Below are 18,844 nucleotides of genomic sequence, written 5' to 3' on the forward strand. Positions count from 1 at the left end.
GTTGATTTGCATTCTCAAAAGAAAAGTTTTGTTTCCCTGCCTTTAGCTGCATTAGATTGTTTGATTGCTTGTGTTCATTTTGTTTGATCAAAAAATTCTTTACCTTCTCATAGCTAGAATTCATCGAACAAAATGGTATTCTTTGGCATGTAGTTTGCATCTAGGTAATTGTGAGAGAACATACGATAGAGCCTGAAATCGAAACTTAATCTCAAGATCAACTATAAAATGAACCAAATGAATCTAAAAACGCATTGGAACTAAACGCAAATATCTAGAGGTCTAGGTTAGAGACGTGTTCCGGCGTCTTTAAACATAGTCACTGTTGTTTCACATTAGGTTGGGTGATTCCTCCTTCTGTGACTCGATAGTGGTCTAACACGGACTGCGCTCCCACGTACCGTCGCGTATATAGGGAGACCCCACTAGGCTTTTATCCTTGATCCATAGGAAGCCGAGTCTGCCGCCTTACGATTCGCAATGCAGTGAACACAGCATTCACGAAGATTGACCACCCGTACCCTAAAAAGTATTCTGTGGTTTTGCGAAAAGTCTGGCACACCTTTTACCTAGAGTCTCCAGAGCAGTCACTTTTGATCCTTTTCGGACTCCCTAAACGAAAAGGTGCCTGTGAGCGTCTTGTCACTTCGTGCTCATTAAACATTCGAAGGAGACTGGAGTCATCTTTTCGTCCTTTTCTCGACTCCTGAAACATGAAAAGGTCAAGTTTGGTTCTTGTGTCTTAAAATTAATTCGGCCACGATAACATCACCTGATTAGATCTCGTGTGCGTTAGCTTGAGTAGGTTTCGTTTTCGTTTGCTATGGCAACTTTTCCGGGATTCACTAACCCAGGTTCCCCATCTGATGGGAATCCAGGACAATTCCCTCCTCTTGGGAATGTTGGTGCTCCGTATATGGCGACGTTGTCCCTACCAGGGTTAACTGTCGGGTTGCCTGTGTGGTTGTTTTCAACCTCTTTGGTCCCTACCGTATCGGCTGTTAGTCCATCAGTCCCTCCACTTGAACAACATCATGTTGATCCTAAGGTGGATCTCTCCCCTTCGACACCTACTTCTACGTCGTCCTCTTGTACTTCGCCTGGTAGAAATTCTCGATGAAAGTAACCAGGTGGCTAAGAAGAAGAAGAGGAAGACCAAGAAGAAGAAGTCCCCTAAGGGAGAGCCTACACACACAGTTCCCCTCCTAAGTCCAGCTATTCACTCCAGTACACCTGAAGTCGGGTCACCTTCTGCTCCTCCGCGGAAGGTTAAGTTTCCTTGTCGATTATGCAGGGAGGACCATCTGCTTCGTGATTGTCCTGGCATTCCCAGGGTATTAGAAGTTTGGTCTCACGATCCGGCCCGCCCTTCATCGTCCACTGATGATCATGGCGATGCTACCTCATCAGTTGGGAATGGTAAGGAGAAAGGGAAGTTTCGAATCCCCTGTCGATTTTGTGAAGGCAAACATCCCCTTCACCTTTGTCCACTCATGGATAAAGCCTCTGCTGTGTTGGAAAGTCTTGCTGCTCCTCCGAATCCATTCCCCGCTGGTTATCAGCGTCTTTCTACAGCTGTAGATCGCGCCCCTGTTCACAAAGAGATCGCTTCAGATTCCCCTTTTGTCCAGGCCCCTCTTCCCGAACCTGGCTGTTCCCAGTCTGTTCCAGACCCGCCGTTGGTCGGAAAGGGTGTTGATTCGAGTTCACCTCCTCTCAACCACTCTGTTTCGGAAGAGCAAAATTCTCATGTTCTTCTCGTCTCCTCAGATTCTCCTGAGCTTGATAAAGGTTCTCCTGAAACCTCTCCGGAGAATTTAGAGTCGGTTCTTTCCGAGCGGGGGGGCAACCATATGGTTCCCCCACCAAGTAGTTCGGTCATCTCCTTTGATTGGAGTCGTTTGACTGCCCCTCCCCTTCCGTCCCATGTGCCTTTCTGGGTCACCGCCTATGCTTGCAATAAGGCGCTGCCCGGCACTGTGTTAGACGAAGGAGCATCGGTTAGTCTCATGCCCGTTACTACTTGGCGAGCTTTGGGTTCCCCATCGCTTGTACCTGTCACACCGCATCTCACCGCGTTTGACGGAGGAACGAGTCAGCCATTAGGGATCCTTCCAAAGTTCCCTATTACTTTGGGAGGCAAGACTGTCTATATAGACATCTCAGTTACCCAAGGTTCTTTAGACTTCAGTCTTCTCCTTGGGCGTGACTTTGTGTATGCCATGGGAGCCCTTGTTTCTTCGCTTTTCCGTGTGGTTTGTTTTCCACACGATGGAAGAATCGTGACGTTCGATCAATTATCGTTCGTTCGTCCACAAGCCCCTCCGGCGCACTCGTCCTTCCCTCCTGGCTTTCATCCACAAGTTGCATCTGCCTCGCCGCAAATCAACTATGTGGCCACCTACCCCGTGCCCGTACCCAGTGATGACACCATCGTGCATAGTGTCCTGGGGGCATTAGGTCCTGATTTCCAAGATGTCGGCCTTCCCTCCGGAGCCACTTTCTTGGGGGCCTCCACTTCCCGTTCATTATGATGAAGTCTGGATGGAGCATAGTTCTTTTCCTATGTCAAGCTCCTTAAAAAATGAAACTGGGTTTGGTCGGAGCATAGTTCCTTTCCGGTGTCAAGCTCCTTAAAAAATGAAACTAGGCTTGGCGGAGCATAGTTCCTGATCTTGTGTCAAGCTCGTTAAAAAATGAAACAAGGGTTATGAGGATAGTTCTTTTACTGTGTCAACCTCGTTAAAAAATGAAACAACTCCCTTTCCAAGTCGAGTCTTTTCTAGATCTCGAAAGTGAACCTTCATTCCATCCACTTTGTCGAATGCAATGAAGCTTGGGGGGCATGTACCTCGATTTGCATTATTATGCTGGGGGCATGTGAACTTATAACAAGCATAGTTTTTCGTTTCAAGCTTGTGTAAACATGAAACCGAATCCAAGCAAAGTTCTCCACGGTTCAAGCTTGTGTAAAAATGAACCCATATCCGATTTACATCTCGTGATTGCCATTTTTATCCGCTGAATTCTGCTAGATGAGCCTTGGTTGTTTCATTCCATTGCTACCATCTCTTTGGCCGATCATATGCTCTCACTTGGTTGTTTATCCTTTCCTGAGGGACCGCAGTTATGAGTGGTTTTGATAGCCAGCCTCTTGACCATTACATGTTTTTAGCAGTTCCACCATTGCCGGAACCAGTTGCTACCTTTGATACCACTCGTTCCTCTAGGACGAGTCACCTTTAAGCTCTTTTCTGACTCGTAAAATATGAAAAGATTGCCGAGTATTTTTCCCTTTTTGACTCGTTAAAGAGAATAAAAATGGAGGTCTGCTTTCAGCTCTTTTCTGACCGTTTAAAGATGGAAAGATTGCCGAGTTATCCCTCTTGACTCGTTAAAAGTAAAAAAGAGGCGGTCGTCTTTAAACCCTTTTCCGACCGTGTAAAAACGAAAAGATTGTCGGACCCTTGTCGTTTCCGGTTCGTTAATGGTTACGAAACGACGTGATACCGATTACTTTTTTACTTTTTTGGATCGATATCACTACTCATGAAAAGTACTCCTCGATCGTAATGATCGGGCGGTTCTTTCGAGCATAGTTTTATACTTTTTCGGGCTTGAGAGACACAACTGTACGAAAAAGGACCCCCCTGGAGTCTTCTTTTTGCTGTCTTTTCAGGCTCTCTAAACAAGAAAAGACGCCGAGTTTTTCCTTTGTCAGGCTCGTTAAACATTTGATGACATCGGGTATTGTCGAAATGACGCTCCTCAAGCATATGCTATCCCCGTCAAGCTTGTCATCCAAAAATAATCGGGGTACCTGCCAGAAATGGTGGGGAAAATGGAACTGTAATAATTGTCGTGTCGGCAGTATGTCGCTCTTGAACATGGCACTAGTCTGCATTCGTGTCTGGGTGGGGATATCTCATCTCGTTTCACATTAGCCTCCGTGGGTTTGGGTTACCCTGTTTTGACCTCTCATCTGCTCATTGCCCTGTCACCATGACCTCTGCTCATTTGATGTCAAATACTGCCAAATCCGTTACAGTGCCGCCGATATGTTCAAGAGAAGTTGACCTCTGCAGAGTTACAACCTACCCTTGACGCCTCACATACTTCTGATTCGTCACACTAATCTTCCTTTGTCTCGCATCGATGATGTGGGAAACATTATGGCCCACCTTCGATCAAGGTTGCCTCCTGTCGACTTTAGCTCATTATCCAGGACGGTGACTTAGAGACCCCTTCCAGGTGCCTTAGAGCCTGCATGCCTCAATGGCAGGTTCTTCGTGTTCGACGCGAGGTTTTCATCATTGGCCTCCGATCGGATGATTCCGTGGGTGTTCGACACCAACTCATTGATTCACACGCCACGGATTGTACCTATAGTACCTTGAGGGCCATTGTCATTATTGGTGGTACCTCTCGCGTCTGTTAACAGTTTTCATCATTGACTGGTAATCAGACGATGTTCATGCATGTTCGACTTCAACTCATATATTCACATGCTTGGACTTGTACTCTGTTCGGGTCGAGATGGAGCGCAAGACCCTGGATCCTTGCTCATTATGGTCCAGGCTGCGATTTTGTGGATAATCATTACATGACTCATTGATGGATGGCTGCGCCCATACCTGAGTCTTCGTGGATGGCTGCGACCATACCTTCTCAGTTTTTGGTCTCTTTGACTGGGTGGCTGCGTCCATACCACAGACCATTTTCGCATGTCTTTTGGATGGCTGCGCCCATGCCTAGACTGCATGTACTTGATTGTCAGAGATTTTCGGTACTTCTTGGTGGTGTTCCAGTTCGGCGTGTGTTGTAAAGCATTTCACCCCTCCCACTCTCTCGGTCTTCATGCTTTAGGGGGCATCTGTTACACAGTAATTTATCACTGCCTTCCTGTCAGTCACCCTGCTGCGTCCAGAAGTCACAATCACTAAGTGTTTGATCCCTGAACTGGCTTAAAAACCCATTTTTCCAAAGTTTTGTGCATCAGCGCGTCTGTTCCTAAAATAACCGCGATGACCAGCGCCTCACAGTGTATTTCGTGCGCTGCCATCGCGGAAGAACATCACTTTTCCGCGATGACGCACAGCGCGGCTTTCCCGTGTTCTTCCGCGCTGACATGACTTGTTCAGTTATTGTTATGTGCTGACAGCGCGGCAGTCTCTATATAATCCGCGCTGATCCAGTTTGGGCGAATTTGTTCAAACAACCAGCCTTCCAGATCTCTCCAGGCTTGGTTGTTAGCTTTGTGAATATCGACTCCCTTTTATGGCATGTCTGTTCGACCCTTTGCAACTACTCCCCTTGAAGATAAGCTCATCCTTCCACCTTTTTGGGAGACTCCTTCTCCTATATAAACTTCCACCATTACCATGAGCAGCTAGTTAGAAACTAGTGGGAACTAGCTAGACTTAGCTTGGATTGCACAGAGCTTGTAGTGCTCAGATTGCTGCTATAGGTTTGGTGTGTTAGGAGTGGAAGTGATTCATTGCTTGGGGAAGTTTGTTTGTGACATTTGTGTGAGAGAGAGAGAGTTGTTTGTCTTGGGAGAACCATCCTCAAAGGTGAATGCTTGAGATACATGCTGACTGATCCCTCCTGAGAAGTTTATCGACGTCAGAACATTTGGTTGTACTCTTCTCTTTTCTGATTAATAATAGATGACTGCTATTATTGTTCCATTCTCGTTTGTTTATGCAATGGATAAATGTGAATTATGTCTTTTCTGACTGGCATATAGTTACTTTTACTAGATTTCACGCTTGCGTTTGCCTTCTCTTCGTGTGTGCAGGTGTCCGTTCGCGGGGATCGCGGAGGACTGTGACCAGCCGAAGCGAAGGAGCGAAGGAGACATCTCTTCGTCCAACGACAGCGCGGGAATCCAAGTAGGTGTTCTTTACCTCTCGTTTAATTGTAACTAGGAACATGCGTGGCAGCATTGTGTGATTGTTGCTAGACCCGTATTGGGCTAGTAGGGATCGCCTCTATCCGTAGAGGGGATTTACCTCTCCAACAATTTGGCGACTCCACTGGGGATCAGCCTTTTTGTCTCTTGAGTCCACTTTTGTGTTTGGCTTTGATTGATCTCTTTTTGGGTTTTTGGGATTGTCTTTATTGCTTATGAACTTTCTGGGTGTTTCTGGAAAGCGTCTTTATTATTAAAAAGCTCCTGCCTTTGGTTTGGGAAGTTTTTATTTTGGCTTTCCTTGTTTTTTACTCCCAGCGCGTTTTATTTCGGAACAGTCGCGCTGACATCGCGACTCTGTTCTTTGGTTTTCTCTTCATCGCGCCTGTACGTCTAACAGCCGCGCTGACCTCGTTTTCAAGGGCAGCGCGCTTTATTCGTGTTCTTCCGCGCTGACATCGCGCCCACTCTTCTTTGTGATTTTGGTCGTCGCGTCTGTGTGCCTTATATCCGCGCTGACCTCGTTTCTTCTAGGGCAGCGCGCCTTTTCCCTGACTTTCCGCGCTGACGTCGCAAAGTTGCTGAAGGCTACCCGCGCTGAGCCTGGAAAACTCATTTTTGTCCAAATTGACCTCCTAAACCTCTTGCTGTGACTTTCCCTTCTTCTCCCCACTTGTCTGATGACTTGTTTTTCACTCTCTGAACTTTGAACTGTTTGATTACGGAGCTCAACTCCATAGGGTTTCGTTTTGCTTGGTTTTAAGTTTGCAAACAACTTCCCTTCTAGCTGCTTGGTTCGTGTTTTCATCCTTACTTTTGCGATTACTGGATTGTGTTTGGGTCTCTAATTGACTGGTTGCGACTCTGGTCCGTCGGATGTTTGCTTTTCTCTATTGATTGCGCACTCTGAACCCTAGGACATCTAGTGGCCGTGTGTGTGTCAAGCCTCCCGTGAGGATCCCTGTTTGCTTGATTGACCAGCTCGTTCTAGACTCGTTTTCGCATTTTTTCAGTGATTGTCAGAGTGTATTGGATTGTGCTTCCAAGTGGTCTTTTTCGCTTCCTCCTTGCTTGCGATCCTTGCTTGTTTTGCAGAGCTTAGATCACATAGCTCGTGCATTGCCTTGTTTCCTTTTGATTTCGAGACTTTGGTTGAGTGTTCTTGGGAACTTTGTGTGTTTTCATTAAGTGATTTTATCCATTTTTGCTTGGTGTTCCTGTTCCTCAAAATTCATTTTAGGTGCTTTGTGCCGTTAAAAAAAAAAAATCAAACTAGTATCTTTGTATTCAATAATTGAAAAGGAAAAGAACATTTCGTTGATTTGCATTCTCAAAAGAAAAGTTTTGTTTCCCTGCCTTTAGCTGCATTAGATTGTTTGATTGCTTGTGTTCATTTTGTTTGATCAAAAAATTCTTTACCTTCTCATAGCTAGAATTCATCGAACAAAATGGTATTCTTTGGCATGTAGTTTGCATCTAGGTAATTGTGAGAGAACATACGATAGAGCCTGAAATCGAAACTTAATCTCAAGATCAACTATAAAATGAACCAAATGAATCTAAAAACGCATTGGAACTAAACGCAAATATCTAGAGGTCTAGGTTAGAGACGTGTTCCGGCGTCTTTAAACATAGTCACTGTTGTTTCACATTAGGTTGGGTGATTCCTCCTTCTGTGACTCGATAGTGGTCTAACACGGACTGCGCTCCCACGTACCGTCGCGTATATAGGGAGACCCCACTAGGCTTTTATCCTTGATCCATAGGAAGCCGAGTCTGCCGCCTTACGATTCGCAATGCAGTGAACACAGCATTCACGAAGATTGACCACCCGTACCCTAAAAAGTATTCTGTGGTTTTGCGAAAAGTCTGGCACACCTTTTACCTAGAGTCTCCAGAGCAGTCACTTTTGATCCTTTTCGGACTCCCTAAACGAAAAGGTGCCTGTGAGCGTCTTGTCACTTCGTGCTCATTAAACATTCGAAGGAGACTGGAGTCATCTTTTCGTCCTTTTCTCGACTCCTGAAACATGAAAAGGTCAAGTTTGGTTCTTGTGTCTTAAAATTAATTCGGCCACGATAACATCACCTGATTAGATCTCGTGTGCGTTAGCTTGAGTAGGTTTCGTTTTCGTTTGCTATGGCAACTTTTCCGGGATTCACTAACCCAGGTTCCCCATCTGATGGGAATCCAGGACAATTCCCTCCTCTTGGGAATGTTGGTGCTCCGTATATGGCGACGTTGTCCCTACCAGGGTTAACTGTCGGGTTGCCTGTGTGGTTGTTTTCAACCTCTTTGGTCCCTACCGTATCGGCTGTTAGTCCATCAGTCCCTCCACTTGAACAACATCATGTTGATCCTAAGGTGGATCTCTCCCCTTCGACACCTACTTCTACGTCGTCCTCTTGTACTTCGCCTGGTAGAAATTCTCGATGAAAGTAACCAGGTGGCTAAGAAGAAGAAGAGGAAGACCAAGAAGAAGAAGTCCCCTAAGGGAGAGCCTACACACACAGTTCCCCTCCTAAGTCCAGCTATTCACTCCAGTACACCTGAAGTCGGGTCACCTTCTGCTCCTCCGCGGAAGGTTAAGTTTCCTTGTCGATTATGCAGGGAGGACCATCTGCTTCGTGATTGTCCTGGCATTCCCAGGGTATTGGAAGTTTGGTCTCACGATCCGGCCCGCCCTTCATCGTCCACTGATGATCATGGTGATGCTACCTCATCAGTTGGGAATGGTAAGGAGGAAGGGAAGTTTCGAATCCCCTGTCGATTTTGTGAAGGCAAACATCCCCTTCACCTTTGTCCACTCATGGATAAAGCCTCTGCTGTGTTGGAAAGTCTTGCTGCTCCTCCGAATCCATTCCCCGCTGGTTATCAGCGTCTTTCTACAGCTGTAGATCGCGCCCCTGTTCACAAAGAGATCGCTTCAGATTCCCCTTTTGTCCAGGCCCCTCTTCCCGAACCTGGCTGTTCTCAGTCTGTTCCAGACCCGCCGTTGGTCGGAAAGGGTGTTGATTCGAGTTCACCTCCTCTCAACCACTCTGTTTCGGAAGAGCAAAATTCTCATGTTCTTCTCGTCTCCTCAGATTCTCCTGAGCTTGATAAAGGTTCTCCTGAAACCTCTCCGGAGAATTTAGAGTCGGTTCTTTCCGAGCGGGGGGGAAACCATATGGTTCCCCCACCAAGTAGTTCGGTCATCTCCTTTGATTGGAGTCGTTTGACTGCCCCTCCCCTTCCGTCCCATGTGCCTTTCTGGGTCACCGCCTATGCTTGCAATAAGGCGCTGCCCGCACTGTGTTAGACGAAGGAGCATCGGTTAGTCTCATGCCCGTTACTACTTGGCGAGCTTTGGGTTCCCCATCGCTTGTACCTGTCGCACCGCATCTCACCGCGTTTGACGGAGGAACGAGTCAGCCATTAGGGATCCTTCCAAAGTTCCCTATTACTTTGGGAGGCAAGACTGTCTATATAGACATCTCAGTTACCCAAGGTTCTTTAGACTTCAGTCTTCTCCTTGGGCGTGACTTTGTGTATGCCATGGGAGCCCTTGTTTCTTCGCTTTTCCGTGTGGTTTGTTTTCCACACGATGGAAGAATCGTGACGTTCGATCAATTATCGTTCGTTCGTCCACAAGCCCCTCCGGCGCACTCGTCCTTCCCTCCTGGCTTTCATCCACAAGTTGCATCTGCCTCGCCGCAAATCAACTATGTGGCCACCTACCCCGTGCCCATACCCAGTGATGACACCATCGTGCATAGTGTCCTGGGGGCATTAGGTCCTGATTTCCAAGATGTCGGCCTTCCCTCCGGAGCCACTTTCTTGGGGGCCTCCACTTCTCGTTCATTATGATGAAGTCTGGATGGAGCATAGTTCTTTTCCTATGTCAAGCTCCTTAAAAAATGAAACTGGGTTTGGTCGGAGCATAGTTCCTTTCCGGTGTCAAGCTCCTTAAAAAATGAAACTAGGCTTGGCGGAGCATAGTTCCTGATCTTGTGTCAAGCTCATTAAAAAATGAAACAAGGGTTATGAGGATAGTTCTTTTACTGTGTCAACCTCGTTAAAAAATGAAACAACTCCCTTTCCAAGTCGAGTCTTTTCTAGATCTCGAAAGTGAACCTTCATTCCATCCACTTTGTCAAATGCAATGAAGCTTGGGGGGCATGTACCTCGATTTGCATTATTATGCTGGGGGCATGTGAACTTATAACAAGCATAGTTTTTCGTTTCAAGCTTGTGTAAACATGAAACCGAATCCAAGCAAAGTTCTCCACGGTTCAAGCTTGTGTAAAAATGAACCCATATCCGATTTACATCTCGTGATTGCCATTTTTATCCGCTGAATTCTGCTAGATGAGCCTTGGTTGTTTCATTCCATTGCTACCATCTCTTTGGCCGATCATATGCTCTCACTTGGTTGTTTATCCTTTCCTGAGGGACCGCAGTTATGAGTGGTTTTGATAGCCAGCCTCTTGACCATTACATGTTTTTAGCAGTTCCACCATTGCCGGAACCAGTTGCTACCTTTGATACCACTCGTTCCTCTAGGACGAGTCACCTTTAAGCTCTTTTCTGACTCGTAAAATATGAAAAGATTGCCGAGTATTTTTCCCTTTTTGACTCGTTAAAGAGAATAAAAATGGAGGTCTGCTTTCAGCTCTTTTCTGACCGTTTAAAGATGGAAAGATTGCCGAGTTATCCCTCTTGACTCGTTAAAAGTAAAAAAGAGGCGGTCGTCTTTAAACCCTTTTCCGACCGTGTAAAAACGAAAAGATTGTCGGACCCTTGTCGTTTCCGGTTCGTTAATGGTTACGAAACGACGTGATACCGATTACTTTTTTACTTTTTTGGATCAATATCACTACTCATGAAAAGTACTCCTCGATCGTAATGATCGGGCGGTTCTTTCGAGCATAGTTTTATACTTTTTCGGGCTCGAGAGACACAACTGTACGAAAAAGGACCCCCCTGGAGTCTTCTTTTTGCTGTCTTTTCAGGCTCTCTAAACAAGAAAAGACGCCGAGTTTTTCCTTTGTCAGGCTCGTTAAACATTTGATGACATCGGGTATTGTCGAAATGACGCTCCTCAAGCATATGCTATCCCCGTCAAGCTTGTCATCCAAAAATAATCGGGGTACCTGCCAGAAATGGTGGGGAAAATGGAACTATAATAATTGTCGTGTCGGCAGTATGTCGCTCTTGAACATGGCACTAGTCTGCATTCGTGTCTGGGTGGGGATATCTCATCTCGTTTCACATTAGCCTCCGTGGGTTTGGGTTACCCTGTTTTGACCTCTCATCTGCTCATTGCCCTGTCACCATGACCTCTGCTCATTTGATGTCAAATACTGCCAAATCCGTTACAGTGCCGCCGATATGTTCAAGAGAAGTTGACCTCTGCAGAGTTACAACCTACCCTTGACGCCTCACATACTTCTGATTCGTCACACTAATCTTCCTTTGTCTCGCATCGATGATGTGGGAAACATTATGGCCCACCTTCGATCAAGGTTGCCTCCTGTCGACTTTAGCTCATTATCCAGGACGGTGACTTAGAGACCCCTTCCAGGTGCCTTAGAGCCTGCATGCCTCAATGGCAGGTTCTTCGTGTTCGACGCGAGGTTTTCATCATTGGCCTCCGATCGGATGATTCCGTGGGTGTTCGACACCAACTCATTGATTCACACGCCACGGATTGTACCTATAGTACCTTGAGGGCCATTGTCATTATTGGTGGTACCTCTCGCGTCTGTTAACAGTTTTCATCATTGACTGGTAATCAGACGATGTTCATGCATGTTCGACTTCAACTCATATATTCACATGCTTGGACTTGTACTCTGTTCGGGTCGAGATGGAGCGCAAGACCCTGGATCCTTGCTCATTATGGTCCAGGCTGCGATTTTGTGGATAATCATTACATGACTCATTGATGGATGGCTGCGCCCATACCTGAGTCTTCGTGGATGGCTGCGACCATACCTTCTCAGTTTTTGGTCTCTTTGACTGGGTGGCTGCGTCCATACCACAGACCATTTTCGCATGTCTTTTGGATGGCTGCGCCCATGCCTAGACTGCATGTACTTGATTGTCAGAGATTTTCGGTACTTCTTGGTGGTGTTCCAGTTCGGCGTGTGTTGTAAAGCATTTCACCCCTCCCGCTCTCTCGGTCTTCATGCTTTAGGGGGCATCTGTTACACAGTAATTTATCACTGCCTTCCTGTCAGTCACCCTGCTGTGTCCAGAAGTCACAATCACTAAGTGTTTGATCCCTGAACTGGCTTAAAAACCCATTTTTCCAAAGTTTTGTGCATCAGCGCGTCTGTTCCTAAAATAACCGCGATGACCAGCGCCTCACAGTGTATTTCGTGCGCTGCCATCGCGGAAGAACATCACTTTTCCGCAATGACGCACAGCGCGGCTTTCCCGTGTTCTTCCGCGCTGACATGACTTGTTCAGTTATTGTTATTTGCTGACAGCGCGGCAGTCTCTGTATAATCCGCGCTGATCCAGTTTGGGCGAATTTGTTCAAACAACCAGCCTTCCAGATCTCTCCAGGCTTGGTTGTTAGCTTTGTGAATATCGACTCCCTTTTATGGCATGTCTGTTCGACCCTTTGCAACTACTCCCCTTGAAGATAAGCTCATCCTTCCACCTTTTTGGGAGACTCCTTCTCCTATATAAACTTCCACCATTACCATGAGCAGCTAGTTAGAAACTAGTGGGAACTAGCTAGACTTAGCTTGGATTGCACAGAGCTTGTAGTGCTCAGATTGCTGCTATAGGTTTGGTGTGTTAGGAGTGGAAGTGATTCATTGCTTGGGGAAGTTTGTTTGTGACATTTGTGTGAGAGAGAGAGAGTTGTTTGTCTTGGGAGAACCATCCTCAAAGGTGAATGCTTGAGATACATGCTGACTGATCCCTCCTGAGAAGTTTATCGACGTCAGAACATTTGGTTGTACTCTTCTCTTTTCTGATTAATAATAGATGACTGCTATTATTGTTCCATTCTCGTTTGTTTATGCAATGGATAAATGTGAATTATGTCTTTTCTGACTGGCATATAGTTACTTTTACTAGATTTCACGCTTGCGTTTGCCTTCTCTTCGTGTGTGCAGGTGTCCGTTCGCGGGGATCGCGGAGGACTGTGACCAGCCGAAGCGAAGGAGCGAAGGAGACATCTCTTCGTCCAACGACAGCGCGGGAATCCAAGTAGGTGTTCTTTACCTCTCGTTTAATTGTAACTAGGAACATGCGTGGCAGCATTGTGTGATTGTTGCTAGACCCCTATTGGGCTAGTAGGGATCGCCTCTATCCGTAGAGGGGATTTACCTCTCCAACAGCTCCTAAACTATTTCTCTCATATCCTTTTATTTATTAAAAGAATATTTACATAATCCTCACTTCTCATAATTATCTCCTATTTTAATAACAAATTAATTAATAAAATATTAAAATTGTCACACCCCCCTTTATCACATATTTACAAATGAAAAAATGGTCTTGATGCTCCTGCATCAGACTCCCAACGTTGGAATTAAACATGATCCCTTGATCATGTGTTCAGGTCTGTGTATGCCTTGATTCCATATCTTGTGTTGTAACTTTCTACTTGTCACTGCTTCTTTCTGATATTCTTCTCCAGGTTTCCACACTTTATGTTGCATTGCTCCACTGGCTGTGCTTTTGCAATCTTTTGTTGTCTTTCTTTTGCTGCTTCTCCTTTGTTTTACTGCTGCTGGCCTCTTCTGTGATTCTTTCATCATCACCCGCCTCATCAGTTCAATTTCTCTGTCTAACAGACTTTCTCCAGCATCTTCAATAAAACATGTATTCAGTGCCCCCATAGATGTTATTGTTGTCAGTGTTGCCTCAGCTATCACCATAAATGTCGCCCCACATGTTGCTCTAGCTGTCACTATGGATGTTGCTACCTCCCAAACTTCCTGTCCCTCTGCAACATTCCTTTGCTCGTCACCTGCAATTTCATCTGCAACTTCTTTCTCTGGTTCAAATGTCTCCAACAAACATTTCAGCATTTCATCAACATGTTGCAAATTAACTCCAGCATAATCTCCATCTTTCTCTTCGACAATCTTCAAAAATTGTCCATCATCATCTTGATTGATTCTGTCAATCAAATCAAGTCCTTCAAACATTGTAGCCTCATCTTCTAACATTGTAGCAGCTCCAAAATTTCGTACACCAGTCTTCTCTTGGCTATACAAACAAGCCAACTCTTTCTTGTCACCCATGGTAACAAGCCTCTATTTATGAGACATGATTGTCTCATCTTCTTTCTGCAACTGTTCTCCTCCTTCCAAGACAATTCCAAATGATGGACTGTCTTCTTTCTTACCTGTAAACACAATCAAATTGTCAGCTTCAAAATCACAAGACCCACTGGTCTCACTTGTCGATTCAGTCACCAAGTTTTCTCTCTGCAACTCCAAGTCTTTTTCAGGACTCAGAAAATCTTCACTAGCTTTCTCCTCAGATTTCTCTTGCAACACTTCAGTATGCTGCTCTGAGTTCCTTCCCAACTCCTCTATCAGCACATCAGTATGTTGATTTGCATTCATCAAGAGACTGTTAGCTAGTCTCTCCTTCTTACCATCATCTGCTCCATGACTGTCATTCATGAAAACTCTCTTCCCTTGCTTCTTCAGCAAATTATCCTGCACATAAGTCCTCTGTCTCTCCAATTCTCTTCTCTGAAGATCTAGTTTCCTATACAACTCAACAATTTCATTAGGAGTAGAACTCGGAAATTTTACACAATTTTCCATACCTTCACCAGCTCTTAACCAATCATCAGCTGGTCTTTCTCTCTCTGCATCAACATTCTGATTAGACTCCTTTGTCTTCATTTCCTCCTGAGATCTTGCTATCTCATCATCGATCTGAACAGCCTTCAGATTCAACTCTTCTTGAACAAATTTGCATTTGGAATCTTCGAATTCCATCTCTGGCTCAAGAACTCTAAGTTCCTTTTTCAACAAGGCAATCACAATTTGCCTCAACCTCCTCTGCAATTGTCGCCAAATCACTCTCTTTCCCTTCAGTGGAAAGATCCATCCTCTATTCTGGTTTTCCCGCTCTTGCAGCCATTCTTCTAGTACCTGCAATTGTACCTTCATTACTGCAATCTCTCTTTCTCGAACTTCTGCGGTCATCTCATCTCTGTGGCATTCCTCTGAACCCCTTCTCTGATCCTCCATGATCATCTTCTCCATGAGTTTCTCACTCATCATGAGTTGCACTAGCCTCTGCAACAGCAATCTCTCTTGCTGCCACTTACCTCACCAAGCTCTCCTCACTCAGTCTTTTGGTAAGTACTTGGTTCACTGCCTCTGGAACCTTTCGAGCACTCTCTCTGCTCTCTCCAGGCTATCTCTTCAACTCACCTTCTTCTTCAGGACACTGCAATTGTCCTCCTTATTCAGCCTTTAGCTGAATGCCAGGTTCACTGCCATCATCTTCTCTGCAACCATAAACTGCATTTACAAATTTCAAATCAGAAAAATCATTTCACTTCTGCCATCCTGTTCACTTGCAATTGTGTATGCTGCATATCAGATTTAAAATCTGATCTTCCTTTCAATCATTCATCATACATTAAAAAAAAAACACACTTTAGTTTTCAACAAAACCTTCTGTCTTCATTCAGAAAACATTCTTCAATTTCAACAGAGCCAGGCTCTGATACCAAAATGATGCAGGCTAGGGCCTGCAATACCCAGGATCTTCAGTAACCATGCATATAAGAATGCATCTCAGCTTTTTCCCCAATCAAAAGCTATCATATGGTTCACAACCAGAACCAACCATTTTCATACAAAAGTTTCTCCTTCAATTGAAACTTATCAAAACATAATATTCAAACTCTGTATTTGTGTAAGTTTCTCTTTCAATCTTTGGTTGTAAAACCATAATTATCAAACTCAAACCATTCAACTACGATTTAAGCATCTTCCCATTTAAAAACCCCATTGATCTAAATTCCCAATCAATCATTTACATCATAGATGTCCAATATTATGTGCGCCCTCACTGTATGCAATTCTGCCCTCTTTAAAAATTCAACTTACAAATTCAAACCAAATTTTAAAAACTCGAACCTGGCAACTTAACTTACCTCTATTCAGGCTTACCCTTTCCATGATTCTGCTCTTCAACTCCTTACTGCACACTTCTCATAACTGTAGCTCGATTTTGCCAACGCATTCATTAAACTCAACATATGTATCGATTGCCAGCGCTTTCTTTAATCTTTACTATGTCCGCTACATCATTTCAACTGATATTCAATTCACTGCGCCTCACCTTATTCAAAGTTCCATCCATCAGAAAATGTTCACACAGCTGCCATACGTTGAAGTCCTCTATCACCTTGCGTTCAACTTTGTTCACACACTTCTGCAAATAGTTTTCTGATATGGCAACCAACCGAAATTTCTCTTTAAAGTTGAATGCTAATAAATAAATCAATATCAATCAAGCATTGCCTAACAATTTGAAACACTTTCTCTCAGATTTCAACGTTGTACATACCCATACACTATAGTTTGTAATATATCTGACACACCATTCATACATTCAGGTTTCTTTTAAAGCATCCCTCATACAATTATTAAGTCAATTCTCAATTACCAGATTCAATTCTGGTTCTACATCTCAATAGATCGATTGGGCTATTTACTTAGCCATCAATCGAACTACCAATACAACAATTTGCTATCTTGTTATTGCACTCCCCTGTTTCTAAGAACGCATGTCATTTATTTCTGAATTTACACAGTGTATAAACCTACACCCTTTTACACTTGAGCCACCACCAACAGCGTTCAATTAACACTTATGCATTCATTCCGGAATATTCTAATGACAGCATACGCCAATAGATAAAACTTGTAGACTCAATTGGAACAATCATTGCGCAAGCAGGATTTAAATCAACAATTTGTACAACGTTCATTTGATTCGTAAGGATTTACCAATCCACTTGCAAGAGAAATTTTAGAAAAAGTCCACGCAGAAACCAAATACCTGAGTGTTTTCCGACTTATCATATCTCTGGAATTAGCCATGAGATCGAGCCTTGCTGACATAAAATAAAATCCCTCTGCCCATTCAGATGACAGATCACCTTCCAAATTCACTGCAAATTAATTTCAATCACAAATTCTTCACACCGCATCTCAATCAATCATAGTTTGGTTTACAAATGGACAGAATGTCCGGTCATTAAAAATCTGTTACAATTGACAGAACTCTGCGTTTAACATCAAAACAGAACTCTGCGCCATGCTTCATTTAATTCTGCATTTGATTTTCAATTAACAGCTTTCCTTCAAGGTAATTTCGTTCAGTTCTATAAACACAATTTCACAGTGCGCCCTTACTACAAATCGACATAAAAGCATTCAGATTCATCATTAATATCGATTCTTAACTTATGTGCAGAGCTTGTCTACAAAGCTTATCATATGACTGAATTTAAGAACTCTAACCTCCTTCTACCAATTCGACCAGAAACACACACAAAATTCCAGAACAAATTCCTCATTGTATAAACAAATGCAATCAATTTCAAAACCCTTTGTGCATGGCCAGATATTCAACAATTGGCCCTCTACAAACTTGCCAGAGGCTTACAGCCTTGGCTGTTCAAGCCTGCTCTCCATCACTCTTACACTCCAACTATTCAAGTCTATTTTTCTTCACAAAAACCACTCCTATTTACACACAAATAATGCATTTAATTCACTCAAAATATCTCTCCACCTAATCCTCAACTAATCCCATACATAGAAATCCTAATCCCAAACTTTGCTCCTAAACTATTTCTCTCATATCCTTTTATTTATTAAAAGAATATTTACATAATCCTCACTTCTCATAATTATCTCCTATTTTAATAACAAATTAATTAATAAAATATTAAAATTGTCACACCCCCCTTTATCACATATTTACAAATGAAAAAATGGTCTTGATGCTCCTGCATCAATATACCTCAACCTGTCTGATCCAGTTGGCTATCTTTTATGCATTAGATTCTCCACTAAACACAAGTAAATCAAATTTGATATCCATCTTGAAAAAAGGATTTTATGAGTTCTTCTACCTCTAGAATGACGAGAAGAGAATGAAAAAGAAATTTTGCTAAAAGATGGAGACAGAGGTTCAGGAGGCTCTTTTCCTCCTCCTTCATGATTTACCAAGGCATGATCATCTCATTCTTTCTTCTTAGGATTTTTCGTCTTCTCATATCATGCACAACTTGTTAACTTTCTCTGCCATGGTGAAGAAGATATTTTGATAATTTCGCTCTTCCTCCATTCGAGCTTCCTCATCTGCCATGTTTCGTCTTCATGTTGCATGCCCCACTTCAGGATCAAAGCATTTGAGTTTTATTTCTCCTCTTTGGAGCTTGTTCTTAGTTAGCATTCACTCATGCAACTCGCATTAAGAAGACCTGCTCTGATACCAAACTTGATCCATATCTTTTACTTCAAGGATGCATACAGAATTGTATTTAAAAGAGCATGTAACCAAGTAACATAAACGCATGAGAGAAGCAGAAATTAAAAAGTAACCATGAGATCAAAGGCACAAGATATTCCGATGACGGAGTTCACCTAATGTGGGCTACATCTTTGGACCCTCCTCAATGTGGGGAGGCCTCTTTCATTAAATGGTAGTAGAAATAAATTACAATCAGTTACATAAATGACCCTTATACCTCCATTTTATGGAATGGTCTGAAAATGCAAAACTCGTCCCTAGAAATGGGCATCATCGTTGAATTCATGGCGCAAAATCGTGTCAAACGACTATAAACTTAACCCTATTCTGAGCAAGTGACTTCTGGGGCTCCAAGGAACCTTTTAGATTCCTTCAAGATTCCATGCAAAAAGACTCTCCCAA

The sequence above is a fragment of the Pinus tabuliformis genome, chromosome 1_2 (assembly GCF_031772625.1).
Source record: "Pinus tabuliformis cultivar Carrire ecotype Pingquan chromosome 1_2, CPIR1, whole genome shotgun sequence".
Taxonomy (NCBI): Eukaryota; Viridiplantae; Streptophyta; class Pinopsida; order Pinales; family Pinaceae; genus Pinus; species Pinus tabuliformis.